Source organism: Pteropus alecto, unplaced genomic scaffold (genome assembly GCF_000325575.1).
Source record: "Pteropus alecto unplaced genomic scaffold, ASM32557v1 scaffold40, whole genome shotgun sequence".
Taxonomy (NCBI): Eukaryota; Metazoa; Chordata; class Mammalia; order Chiroptera; family Pteropodidae; genus Pteropus; species Pteropus alecto.
The window spans coordinates 17224906-17239126 of record NW_006431919.1 but is presented as its reverse complement, the minus strand read 5'-3'; the positions used below and the strand labels follow the sequence as shown (position 1 = coordinate 17239126).

The 14221-nt window shown below is 39.1% G+C and overlaps 1 protein-coding gene across 8 annotated transcripts in view; it reads left to right on the top strand.

The window, feature by feature from the left end:
* Positions 1-14221, top strand: part of FBXW11 (F-box and WD repeat domain containing 11) — a 99439-nt gene that overhangs the window by 1317 nt on the left and 83901 nt on the right. The window contains exon 2 of one of the 8 annotated variants that reach the window (XM_015585210.2): positions 7403-7564. The exons of the other annotated variants lie outside the window; for them this stretch is intronic. The gene's annotated coding sequence lies outside the window, so the exon portion shown is untranslated. The remainder of the gene's footprint in view (positions 1-7402; positions 7565-14221) is intronic. 8 annotated transcript variants of the gene reach the window in all.

Genomic DNA, 14221 nt, shown 5'->3' with positions numbered 1-14221 from the left:
AAGGAGTTTTTAGAAAACGGGACCATGAGAGAGTGGCTAACAGAAGCGAAGAATTTGCTACTAGGTGGATGATTGGGTGGAAGAAATAAAATATGGCAGCTATTACCTGCCAGTTCGAACATTAGGGAGATCAAACCGGGCTATGGAGAGTTTGGGAGGAGAAAGTCTTTGCCTCAGCATATGGACAAGCCCAGGGTTTCTTCCTGTGGAAACCTTGACAGTATCTTTGTATCTCTCCTAACACTGTAACAACTTCTACCCTAGGTTTGAGAGGAAAGTTGAAAGAATCTACTTAACCCAACAAAATGTTTTCCTAGCCAGATTTTCTCCAGTGTGAAAATGTTTATTGAGTCAGTGATTCCACTGGGTAGGGTCGGTGACATCAGAGCCACTTCCCCCATTTAATGCTATAAATAATAAATGGTGACACTGAAAGTCTGTTGGAGAGCTGCATGGTTTCTGTGGATGATGGTATCTGGGGAGTTGAGATGCATGTCTTAAAAATGGAGTACAGTAGTATAAATACGGAGGCAGCTTAATATTTACATTCCTTTGCATAAGTCACAGAACTAGACTTCTCCGTCCTTGAAAACAAAAACAAAACAAAGTTCTAGTAGTTTCTGATTTGTGTGTGTGCATGTGTGGTTGCTTTCCAAGGGATACTGTCAGTTGTGGGTTTTTATTTGATTTTAATTTATTAAATAATTTTTTCAGTGTAATTTATCAAACTATTGTCGAGCCTTTGATATTCTGCAACTTTTGTAGTGGATTATTTTGACTAAATATTTTAATTAGAATTACAAATATTGCACATATTCTCGTGGAGGTACATACAATACATGAACTTAACAGAGGAGTACTTCGTATGGAAAAACTATCTCTTGGTACCTCTTCGAAATCGGTCCTGTGCTCCTTTCGTGTCTGTTCATTTAAAACATAACTAAAAGGTCTTTATTTTTTAAAGTTAGAAATACAGTGCAATCTATTTAGTGTATTTGAGTGTATGGTAAAAAAAAAATTTCTTACTGGCTTCTTATGCTTATAAAAGTTTTGATTTTACATAATTGTAATTGTCTGTGATCTAAAAAGATAGTTCAGCCTTTTAAGGATATTATAAACTGGGATTCTTAGAAATTTTAGAAAGTTTAATAGTTATCTACATCAATTTTAAAATGGCTTTTTATATAAGGATTTTGATATTCCCTCAAAGAGATAGACTATTAGGTAGCCCTTTTCATAAACATATATGTATTAGTATAGTAGATAGTACAGGCACTTAACTGATTTAGTAAATCCAGGATCAGATGTTGGAATGATAATGCCTTAAAATCTGATTGCATGTGGCTTTCTGTATTCCCTGCATTTTAATTACAGTTTCCAGAAGGAGATTAGGGACATTTTTTACATCCATTCCAAAGCAACATGATTGAAGGAGAGAAGGGGTTAAACTGATGGTATTTTGAGAACCTAAAGCATGAAATATTTTTAGATTTTTATGAGTCAGCATCAGTACTCCAATATTTGTGATTGTGCTGCCTATACCAGTTCTGTACTTAATGGTTAACAGGATAACTTTCATTTGATAATTTCAGAATTAAAGAGAGCAAACAGACTTCTTGAGTACCTCTAGTTTCTTAATCTTCATCCCTCTACTTTCTTTGATTTTGATTCTTTCTTTTTTCCTTGTACTCAGTTTACTAGGAAATAAAGCTGGTGATAGCAGAATAATTTAAATCTCCAAAATATAACCCTTTTTTGACTCCTACGCCTGCCTGAGGCTGGGTCCACAGAGAATGTTTTTCCAACAGACCTTTATGTTCAGTCTTTAAGACTGATTATACATTCTTGATTGAGACAGCTAACTGTATTTACAGTTGCTGGTGGTGAATAATTTAACCACCAAATGACTTTCATGGCCTTATATTGGCCCCGTAGTATACCTAATTCGTGGGACTTTTTCAAACTTCTGGCTTTAGTAAAATCACCTTTGCTAATATTTAATGAGGAAGAAAAATAGTAATCCATGTGGAAATATACAAAAGTTCACTAGATTATGTCTAATGCATGTACTTAACAGGAAAAGTTGAAAACTGCATTATGTATCGTATTTATCAACGCTCGAGTTGGGAATATGAGCTCGTGTTCAAGGCACTCATTACTAGAAAGCATGGAGAGCTTCTGACTGGAAAAGAAAGCTGGTTCATTCTCTGTTCGAAGATAGCAGAAGTTGATAAAAGTTTAGGAAAGCCTTCTCTGTGGGTGCGAATGCACCCCTCCCCCCCACAATTAATGGATAGTTCGTACTCTATTGTTAGCTGCCGAATGGTTCCTCTCTTTGCTAAGTGACCTTACGTGAGCCATTTCCCTTCTGTGTAATCTCTAAGTGGTAATTACTTGTATGTAGTAACATAGGTAAAATACATTGGATCTTATTAAGAAGGTGTGATATCAATGCTATTTTTAGAGCTATTCAAGTACAGGCTGGCCACAAGGCCATGGAGATGAAAGAAACTAAATGAAGTTATTGGAAAAAAATTTTTTTTCTGTTTGGAATTTTTTCCCCCTTCCTGTCATTGGCTTTCTAAGTGAAATAAGTGGGATTGTTTAGTGACTCCTCTAAGGAATTAGATCTTTGTTACTATCACTTATCCTCATTTAAGTCTAGCCCTGTGCTGATTTACCAAGTGCAGATTAAATAGACAAAGGTTTAAGTAGGCGCCTAATGAAATAACAACAAACATTTATAGACCTTATCAATCTGCCTTAAGAGGCTGTGGGTCAAATACATACATTTTTGCCCCTGAATTCGGAGTAGGTTAGATGTTCTTTCAGATTTGACAAGGAGAAGCACGATCCTGCACACAAGGGTTGGCACTCTTGGCCCCTGACTGCTGTACCTTGAAATTCAGAGAGCTAGTAGCCCAGGGGAATTACTAGCCCATAGACCAGCACATATATCCCTCTGAGTCGTGCTGTTTGATCTTTGAATTCTAGAAACAAACTTCTGTGCCATGAGGTGCCTGGGATCCAGAGTTCCACCTGGTGATATATGCATTTTAAGGAAAACATTACAAGTCCTCATTCTTCCAGTTCCAGCCTTTCTTCTAGCTTTTCTTCCCAGTCTTCGCTTATTTTATATTCTAGCCAAAATGTAGAAGACCGTGTCTAATTTTGCTCACACCGTTTCCATGTCAGCACCGATGCGAACTGACCTAAGCCCACGCCTTGAAGGCTGCCATATTTGCGGGAAGGACCTAATAGTTGGCTCTCTGGCCAAATAGGGGAGATCTCAGCAGGCTTCTCTGATGCAGTCCTGTCTACTCAAAATGCAGTTTAGATGTCACCCCTTGATATCAGTTTATATTATGGTGGCAGATACCATTTTGTCATTTTATCTATAGCACTGCCTACGTGATAATCATTGTTAAATGAATTCTGACACTTTGTAATTTATCTCGTGGCACTTAACATATTCCAGGCTTGTATTGTAGTTTCCTGTTTGTGTTCCCTATAATGATAAACTCAGAGTGCCTTCTTGTAGTAGATGTCTGTAAATGTTGAGTTGAATCTTTTGGCTGATTGTTTACATGCATTGCCGTCTGCCTGTATCTTAACCATCTTCTTTCCTGGAAATTCTCAGCTGTATCACTAATTCTCATAATCTGTTCCTAACTGTTATGAGACTTACCATACCTTCCTGTACGTCATAAAAGTCTGTGTGATAATGTCTAAGCTTGCCTTCCAGAGGCTGTATCTGATTGTCTTTTGAATCCTTCGTAATGCTTAGCGCTTGGGTGTGCAATAGATATTGCTGGATTTAAATTAATATTAGGTTGGTTTTTTGTTTTTTTTTTTAATGCCGTGAAACCTTCTTAAGATTTTCTTTTGATGACCCTAAGATATAGGTGGAGGGGGAAGGGGAGAGTGATGTATATGGCACACAGACTATGTGTATTAGACATTTGAACTATTACAGACTTTTACACACATACAGATGGATTTCTGATTTCTATACATTGCAGAGTGGTTGATAGCACAGTACTGAGGAACTCCTTTTATATCTGTTGATATGAACCTGCCAAATACTCAGTAAGGTGCCAAGGATCTTGTGACCTTAGGGAAACAGGATTTAGCAGAAAGGGCTTGGGCTTCAGAGAGAAACACCGGAAGTTTGTATCCTAGCTCTGTCATTTGCTAGCCGTGTGACCTTAAGAGGGTTAACCTTTCCGTGGTGTGATTTTATTATCTGTAAAAATGAGAAAAGGTAGGTATTGCTCCGAGTCGTTAAGAGCGCTGTATGAGATGCGAATGTGAGGCTTGGCTCTCAGCACCTGCTGGCCATGCTAACTTTCCCCACAGTACAGGGACTTTATTTTGTAAAGCACTGTGAAGACATGGTGTGAGGAGGTTTTCAATACCCCCGAGTTGTGCACGTATTTATTTGTGAAACTTTACAGAGGCCCAAAATTCACTTGCTTTTAGCCATATATTTATTTAACGAGGCATCTTTAGGGGAAATGACGAAATCATACAGAGTCGGTACTATCTTGGAAATCTGGAAAGTACTGTTACAATCACTAAGAACTATCAATTAGATATAATTAGACCTATACTGTAACTACAGAAAGAACCCACCCAACTCTGTTCTAAGTCTTCTGGTAGTTAAGAGACCGGTGATTGATTTAGTCATATAAACATTGAGCATTGTGATTTATGTTCGATTGGTTTAGTTTAGATGAGGAAATTACGATTTTGATTCTTGTTTTAGCAAAGCTGGTGATTTTGACCCTTAACAGAATAAGCGGTGAGTATCATACAAGATTTCCTTCTGAGTTTTATTTGAGTTGTTCATTGAATTAGTTGACAAAGGGAGAAAAACCTGTTGGTCAAGAATGCCTGTGTCACCTACCCTCAGTTTCTGCTGATGACAATTACCTAACAGGAAGTTTGACTTCGTAGGCAAATGAGAGACAAACCAGGAAGACCTGACAATCCAGCAGGGTATCTCTAACCTGGATCTTATTGTTTTAACAAAATTCAATGCTGTTCAAATTAATTGTCACATAAAGATTTTTTAGGAAACTCCCTCTCAGGGTTAGTCAACAGTGAAGACCTTCACAGAATGGAAAGCTGTGAGGTAGAAACAGAGGGACATTGACATGTAAAGTGAAAAAAAAAGGTCTCTTTTTGTGAGTAGAGGGATGTGCAATGTAGGTGTAATGAATATAGGAAACCATTCTCTGATAGGAAGCTTCTCAGGAGAAAAAGAAAAGTGAGCGTTCTACTTTTGAGAAAAAAAGGAACTTGAGAAATTAAAAAGAAAATTTTAAGAGTTAAATTGAAAACACTTAACCACTTATGAGAACTAATAATAAAATATATCTTGGTTTTGTGAACCGATCACTTGGGAGATGCAAAGAGAAAGGAACAGAAGATGGGAAGAACTCGGCGCCTACACTCCTGGCCGGGCATCTCTTAATCCTTATACCTAGCATACGGCCTGCCGCCAGTTAGTCAACGTTAATTTGAAGGGAAGAAGGGAAAATAAACTCGTTAATACAGAGAAAAGGCCTGACGATTCAAGAGGTTCAGAAATGTCTGTGAGTCAAATTGTTGTAGTTGTGTTTTCCTATAATTGTGCAGCATTTTGGTTACAGGTGTAAATTATACTTGAAAAGCTGAATAAATCGCTTTAGCAGTTAGCTCCTAGCCATAGCTCACTACAGCTGCTTTTATCAAAATTGGCTTTCTAGTTTAGTTTTAGGCTCCAGAGTAATATCACTTAATGGGAAAGACTTGAGCATTCATTCTCTGCTCGAGATTGTACCGATGTGATTGACCTCTTTTAAGTCGTGAGTATCAAGATATTTCCATCTGATTGTCATGGGGAGGTTAATTATAGACTGTGACTTCAGTCACTTCAGGTGCTTTGCCTACATCTTGAAAAATTAGAGCATCTTTTGTCATTTCCTATGGACTGTTTATTAACAGATCTTGGAATGTAAATCAATTTCTCAGTTTCAACTAGATTTGAGATCTTTCTCACAGATACAGTCTTATAAACACAGAGTACTTGGGCGACAGTATACTGCTTTGTTTTAGTATCAATATCGTGGGTCTTAGAATTGCATGACTCTGTTAATGAAATGCTTTTTTAAATGGCGAGAGCTAGGGAATTGTTTCAGGATGGCTCATCCGATATTCAGCTGTATTTTAGTTCAGCTAGGCTGAAATATTTACTCTATTGTAATTCTTTAGTTCTCCATTCAGATGTTAATTAACTTAGGCCCTGTGAGTGTAAAGCGTGGTTTTCTCTGCCCCCAGAGTCATGGCTTGCTAATCCTTGGACTTGGGTGCAGCAGTGCTCTGTGGAAAAAGGGCATGGGCTCTGCCACCTAGCAGATGTGAGACTTTGGGCAAGTTATTTCTCATCTTTTTTTGAGAATTAAATATGAATAATGAATGTAAAGGGCCTGGCTCATTCGTAGCCCTTCAGTAAAGGTAGGTATTTTAATTACTGCAGGAACATTTTGGCGATAGTGTGGCAGTTGAAGAAGTAGAAAATTTATGTGCAAGTTAAGTTCATAGTGTTTTGATTTTTTAAAGTTTTTATCTCTGTTATCCTTTCGAATGCCTTTCTCTCCCTTATAGTTTGTTTAGAATTTGCAGCCCAATGAAACAGTTGGTATGGTAGTAAAAGAATGTTGATATAATGTGACCGGGTTTATGTTTTTAAAGGTGTCATCTAGTAAATTATTTATTAGTATTCTTTATTATTTTCTCTAGTTAACCCAATGACTAGCCATTGTGTGGATTGGCCTTTATTGAATCAAAAGTTCACTCTTAAAATTATGTCATGTGTTTTAAAATGTACTGTATTTCAGCTGTGGGTTGAAGATTCGGGGATTGTGTGGATTTGATGTCTTATATGTAGCAAGCCAAAAGATTTCTTGTTAGGTGCTTAAATAAATATCTTTATTGGGAGATGTTTGAACCCTCCCATATCATTAATTTTGGCTGCAAACTTTTTGTAATGGTGAAAGAGCTGTCTTAGAAAACGGATAAGGAGGTCATTGTAGCTGAATGGTCTGGGACGATTTATGTGGATAATAGTGTGAGCTTTTAGCTGTTCTCCTTTGGAAATTGCATGACATGTATCCCGAGCAAATATTAATAGTAGGGATGTAAGACTTCGCCACGTAGAATTCCTGATCCTTCTCTCGACACAGAGCTGAGGAGCGCTGCTGCAAGCCTTTTATGCCAGCGGCTTCCTCAGGGGCTGTGACTCTCTTTCTGTGCCTCAGATCCACCACTCCATTGACCCTTCCTTCCATTTCTTGGTGGCTGCCCTTTGCCGCTGGTGCCATGGTGGGTGTATGGATTGCTTTCTGTCTTTCAACAGTTACCGAAGTGCATGTTTGGGATTTTGTTGAAGAAAGCTGGATACAGTAAACGGAAAGGATCTTGGAAGCTGCTTGACTGCTGTCTTTTCTCAGACTAGTCTGAAAGGGAATCCCCCCATTCATTCTGGATTAGTGGATCTGAAGTACAAAATATTTTCCAGGTAAGCAATTAACCTGTATTGTTTTGTTTTGTGGAACTCGACTCACTGAAAGAAGCTTAAAAACAAAATTTCTTTACTTTTGTCATTAATAGAGGAAGGCAGAAATGTTAGACGTCTGTGCTTAGTGTTCACGTTCGGATGTGGACTAGCGATGGGACACGTGACGCACGTGGTAGTAACAACTTCGTCCAGTGTACGAAGTGCAGTATTTTTATTACAGGCTCAAACGGCTTATGGTAATAGTCCAGCAGGGAGTTTTATGTGGAGAATAGCTTGTAAAATATGGAAAACAAAGGGTAATTTTGAGGCATTAATCTCAGGATTTATAGTTAATACCTGGTCAAAATAGTTTTTGTAGTTAACCATGTAAAATAGTGGTCTTTTATTCTCAGGGTTCTTGGAGGGTCTTAGGAGGATTTACTAACTGTAGCAGCTGTTCATTGAGTATCTGCTAAGTTAAGTGTCAGATGTTGTTGTAGGCTCTTTACATGTAGTTGTTATTCAGTTGGCACATGCCGTACCTGTGTTTTGCAGGTAGTGAAAGGAAGCTTATAAGCACTGAGTAAGTGCACTGTGCGGGGTGCCCGGGGTCACACAGCTGGTACAGGGCAGAGCCAGGCTTTAGGCTTGGGCCTGCGTGTCTGCAAAGGGGCCTTTGCCTCTTTCCGTCTGACTACGTTTGCTGAAGTTTGTACTTCAACTTCTGAGTTTTAATAGTGCTTATCTGGAAGAAAAAGGTGCGTTTTTTTACAACAGGTTTTACCATGGAGAGTACATGGTGGATCATTGTTTGGTATGGCGTGTTATTTTAATTATATCTGGTGCGCTCCCTACTTAATGAAAAAATTAGATCTTCAGTCAGATCATCAAGTAAACGTAAAGGTAACTTAGGCAGTTTAAGACAGGCCATGTATTTAAATGCCAAAACATGTTCTATACAGGGAAGTATCATCTGGTCTAGTGAACTCAAACTTGTATTTTTTCAGTTCCTCCTTAGTTTTTATTGGTTATTTAAATAGCTCAGTAGCTTCTTATGTAGACCAGTGGTTTATTAGTCTTACAAGTAAGACACTGTCAGGAAATTTTCTTGAAAACATGACTTTTTTCACTTTTTAATATTCTCTCCAGATTACCTATTCCCTTTATCTTAAAAAAAAAGTTTCTTTTTGTCATAGACGCTCTGACTTTGTGATCCTTCTTTTAGTCTCATTAATTCCTTGGGGCAGAAACCCTGAAGACTAAATCCGTGTGTTCAGATTCGAAGAAATACTGTCAAGAGAAAGGAAACAGTTGTCGTTGAGTGTTTCTTACCTTGTGTAGAAAACAGTCTAGCTCTCGGGTTCTGTTCGCCATCCAGGGCTAACTAAGTACGGAGGACTCACAGTGGGGCTAGTTTGAGGTTATCTTCCAGAACATCTTCCGGTGATAACATACACGTTCAGTGTGCTGTTCAGTATGGTAGCCACAAGCCACACGTGGCTCTTGGACATGTGTTTCTGTAACCGAGGAACCGAATTTTGTTCTTTAATTAATTTAAATTTATATAGCCACATGTACGATTTTAGAGTTTACCTTCATCCTAGATCTGGTCCTTGTTTTAACACCCTTAGAAACCTGATCTGATCGGCATGCTCAAAGCAGCTCTTATCCCACGCTGGGCAAGACTGACGTGTAAAGCCAGAATTTCAATTTATTAATTTATAATGATATGTGCATATTGGCATAATTAATATAAGTAGATTTGCTTACCTGGTTCCCATTGATATGCCAGTTTAACTTTTTCAAGTAAGAAACAAGAGTTAGAGGAGACTCTAGCCAAATGAGTGGACTATTCTCTTCATGCAGGTAGACTTTACCTGCCAGGGCAGAGCGTAGTCAGGGAGCTTAGTTAGCACGGACTCAACCAAGGAAGTGAGATGTTCGCTGGACTGGGACCGACGCAGCCTCATTCAGCTTTTACTTCAGGGGTGGATGGCTTTTCCCTGCGGCAGAAGCTCTTTTGGCTTCTGAGCTTGCTTTTACTTCCCAAATCCTTTTCTGACTGAGACATTCATTTTTAGATACATTAGTACTTTCAGCTTGAATGCACTCTTGACTTATAGGTCTGGGGAGCCACTTGTTTTCCTTAAGGTGCCTTTATCTCTGCCGCGATTCATTTCGTGTTCATTTTTGACTCTAAGAAGGCAGTTGAGTTTTCCTCGCTTCCCTGTGCCTTCTGTTGAAACACATGTGTTAGCTTATTTATTTTGGTTATACAGTGTGGGGTAGAATAGGAACATACTCATAAAAAATATACCCGGTGCTACATTCTCTTTGCATTATGTCATGTTATTCAATGAACTTGTTTTTAGCTTTACTTTGGGACTTGTTCTTGCTCCTTCTGTTCTTAAAGTAGAAAGAGTAACATAACTACATTTGTATCTGGCAGTTAACTTTTCAGGTTTGCAGGATGGATTGAGGAGACTAAGGCAGGGAGACCGGTTAAGTGCTCAGTGGTGAAGGTGAACCAAAGCGTTGACATTGAGTGTGATGGGCAGACTTAGAGAGATGTCAGTGGGAGGATCTGCAGAACTTGGGCATTGTCTATAGGAGTAGGACATGGATGCAGCATACTATGGATTTTAGATTTTGACCTTGGACACCAGGATGGATGTTTTTCTCTTTTCCAAGGTAGGGGATACTAGAAGAGAAGATTTGGGGCAGGTGAGGGGGAGAAAGAATGAGTTCAGTTTATAATAAATTCGAGTTGCCTGTGGGCGAATCCTCTGAGAAGTATCTAGTAGGAATATTTATCTGGAGCTCACTAGAGAGACCAGGGATAGAAAGATTTGGGAGCTGACTACTTAGTAGAGGTAGAAGATTACTCAGAGGACGGATTGAGGAATCTATGTATGGTGTATGGGAAGCCAGCGTGAGGGCCACAACTAAGGTCATGTGACCCTATGAGCTCGTGTGTGATGTAGATCAAGAGGTAATGAGCACTTTCTCTTTTTCATCTTGATCTGCGAATTCTGTTCAGCCTCTTCCACTCAGCAAATTAGTCCATCTTGCTTGGGTTGTGATTTTCTTTTCCACTGTACTGGTTTGTTTAATTAACAGAGGTATAGTTTTTGAAATGTGTTTTTGAAAACTCCATGTCGTCACTATACATCTTCCATACATTTATGCAAATCTAATTCTGTGCTTCTGGTGGCAAAAACGAGGGGAAAATAAACAGCGAAGGTTCTGGATCAGCATGAGTGGCAGTGGAAATCTGCTCTTCTCCCAGCCCGTCTCCATTCCTAAGTGCTTCTCATCCTAGCGGAGAGGGTGTGAGTATGGTGTTTTAAAGACACGTTTTTAACATCACAACGTGAGGCCTGAGTACAAGCCAGCTATTTTATCCACTCGTCAGTTGGAGAAGCAGTGAACTGTTCATGGACTGGAGTGAAAATTGGCTGTGTTGGAATTACTGAAGTGGTGTGTCGGTCCAGTGTGGCATGTATTTAAGGGATTTTTAAGAGAAATTTTTACTGTGTGCTATTTTCACTATAGGCACTGACTTCAGACCCTAATTCCCAGGTGGGCCATAACTCCACTGTAATTAGGTTTTGGTAATGAAAGCATGGACACAGGAAGAGTTCATTACAGCTACAGTCGGTCAACACGTAACAAAAAAATTTTGTGAATACATTATATCTATGGTACAAAATTCATAAGGTACACAAAGGAGCACACAAGAAAAAAAGGCCTCCTGGTCCCTGGAGCCCCTGCTGCTCAACCACATTCTTGTGTAGCCTTCATATGTGCGTGTTGCACACATTATTCTGCACCTTGATTTTTTTAAAATATAAAATATGACAATCATCTTTCATGTCGCTTCTCAAAGAGCTCTCATGTTTTTTGAATAGATGATTTAAAAAATACATGCTGACTTACTGTATGTGCTATAACCTGTGAATCCAGCCTGGACTGAGTGAGACACATATGTATCGATTATTTCCAGTCTCTCGCTATTACACACAATGCTGTAGAGAGTAACTTAGTGTCTCTGTCATCTCTCACATGGGAGGAGTGTGTTGTCAGGACGGATTCCTAGGAGTAAGCCTCACTGCACAGGTCGTTGCCACCTTGCCCGCCAGTCACATTGCTATAATTTATGCTCTCAAAGGCTTTGCTTGACTGTACTCTTTATTCTTGGCACTCTCGTAGTGTTATATGGTTTTCAAGCTCATTGCTTTTTTAATTGGTCTTATCTTCCCCCCATAACTTTTATTAAAAATTTCACGGATAGCGAAGAGTTGGGGAAAAAACAGTCCAACAAACACCTGTATACTCTCTCCACCTAGATTTCAACAATTGTTCACATTTTGCCATATTTGGATCATTTCTCTGCTTCTAGAAACTTTTCAGGGGATAGAGCTAAGAAGTATATTCAAAAAGAACCTTGAGTTTGTTAGTTTGGATTCAGATTTACTATTACAAGGGTATTTTTCAGAACCTGTTAGCCTTTTGGTTTTCAAAATCTATAAGGAACTGTATCAGTGCGATGCCAGTTTGCACCAACTTGAGGTGCAAACTGTTACATAAATCAGCAGATAAATAGCTATATTCATTCATCATTGAGTATGTACTGAAATAGATATTATTTAGTAATGTGGGGATACAGAACACAATCAGATGTGTCCCTTCCAGAAGTTGCAGTCTTTTACATTAAAAAATACAGTGTAACATGAAAACTGGTAAGGATCGTGAGAGGTAGACATACAGTATGTGAGGATTAGAAAAGGAAGGAAATTTTTTACGAGACAGTTTTTAATTACCCTTTTGAGGCCCGAGCGAAAACTGGACATGAGTATGGGGCAGAGACTGAATTGGGGCAGGGGAGGACTTTCATAGCTAAAGTAACCCCATGAACTGATGGCAGTGATGTGTATTGTCTTTCAGGAGGCACAAGTAAGTTCTTTGTAGTTCTTTGATTTGTTAGAGGGTAGCTTGAGTGAAGGGGTGGAGGTAGACACATGTGCAAAGACAGATCATAACCAAATTTTGGACTTTATCCTTTAGGTTATAAATTACAGACTAGTAACCTGTGAATTGAAAGAGCTCCATGGATATATTTCATTTGGTCTGCATAGATTGAAAAAATTGAGACATTTCATATCAAAACACTAATTTCTAGTTTTGGCCAAAGATTGGAGTTGAGCAATGGCTGCCTCTGGAGTCAAGGCTTGCACTTTCCTGATCACTGTAGCCCTGCAGGGCCGTCTTTACATTTTCTTCTTGGCCCTACGAGCCTTAGAGCTTGAGGCCCCGCGGGGATTGGAGGATGGGTGAGAGTGGTGGGTATGGTTTGAGAAGAGAGGTGACTGAAAATTTGAGCAAGATCTGTGTTTTAGAAAAGTCACTCAGGCAGTCAGTTTGGAGGCCGTATTGCAGCGAGGAGACTAGTTAGTAGACTGTTGGAATATTCCAGGGGGAATGACAAGATAGTAACAGATGGCGTGAAGAGGAGGAAATGAGACATTTTATATGTAGGATGGATAGGTAGTATCGATGTGTGTGTGTGTGTATGTGTATGTGTGTATTGACAGGAATGTACATCAGATTATATTAAAACATGAAGTTCAGTGTCCGAAAAGCTTAGCGTTCGTAAATCAGTTTCTAGAAGTTACCCACATGCTTTTATAATCTTGGTTAATTTTGGAAGACAATAGTAATAGTTTCATAGCTGTTGTCCCTGTGTAAAGTTTAGTTTTGCAATTTGCAAATAACACACTTTGACAAAATCCAACTCTGACCTGGTTTTATTTCTGAAAATTGTATGTAAAGTGAAAATTTATATTGTGATTTTAAAAAATCACTTTCCTTATACAGTCTTGTGCCAAATAACAACATTTTGGTCAACGATGACCACATATATGATGATGTTCCCTTAAGATTATATGGAGCTGAAAAATTCCTAGCACCTAGTGTGACATGTAGCCATTGTCACGTTGTAGTGCAACACAGTACATCATGTTACAGTTGCCTCCAGTATCCAGTACAGTATCATGCTGTACAGGTTTGTAGCCTAGGAACAGAATTTGTCACGCCAAAATGTCTATTTGGCATAAGGTTGTTTTAGGCTGGTGATTTTAATTAACAGCAGATGTGGATGACGCTCTGAAAACCAGGTAGAAGTTACCCTTTAAAGAAGACATTTACATTTGTAAGGGCGTCTTCCTGGCCGCACCAGGAAGACTGGGATGACTTTATCTCCTTGATAAGTCATCTCCGATAGGTAGGAAACTCTTGCCATTGCAGAAGACAAGGACTGAAATCTGCCTAACAGCCTTACCCTTGTTTACTGTGCCCTTGCTGGTCACCTCCTGTAGTCTTTTGTCCTTGGCTGAAGATGGTGCTATGTTTAAGGTGGTGTCCTGGCTTCAGCCATTTTGACGAGTTACTCAGTTTTCCTGGGTGTCTCCCGTGTATACAGGAGGTATATGTATTATGAAACTTTTGTTTTTCTCCTGTTAATCTGTCTTTTATTACAGGGATGTGTCAGCCAGGAACCCAGACATTTTTTTCCTCCCCTACAGAGCAGTGGGCCGTACCATGTGGCCTAGGTATATAGTCGGCTGTCTGTCTGGGTTGGTGTAAGTGCACTCTGTGATGTTCGCACAACGACGACAT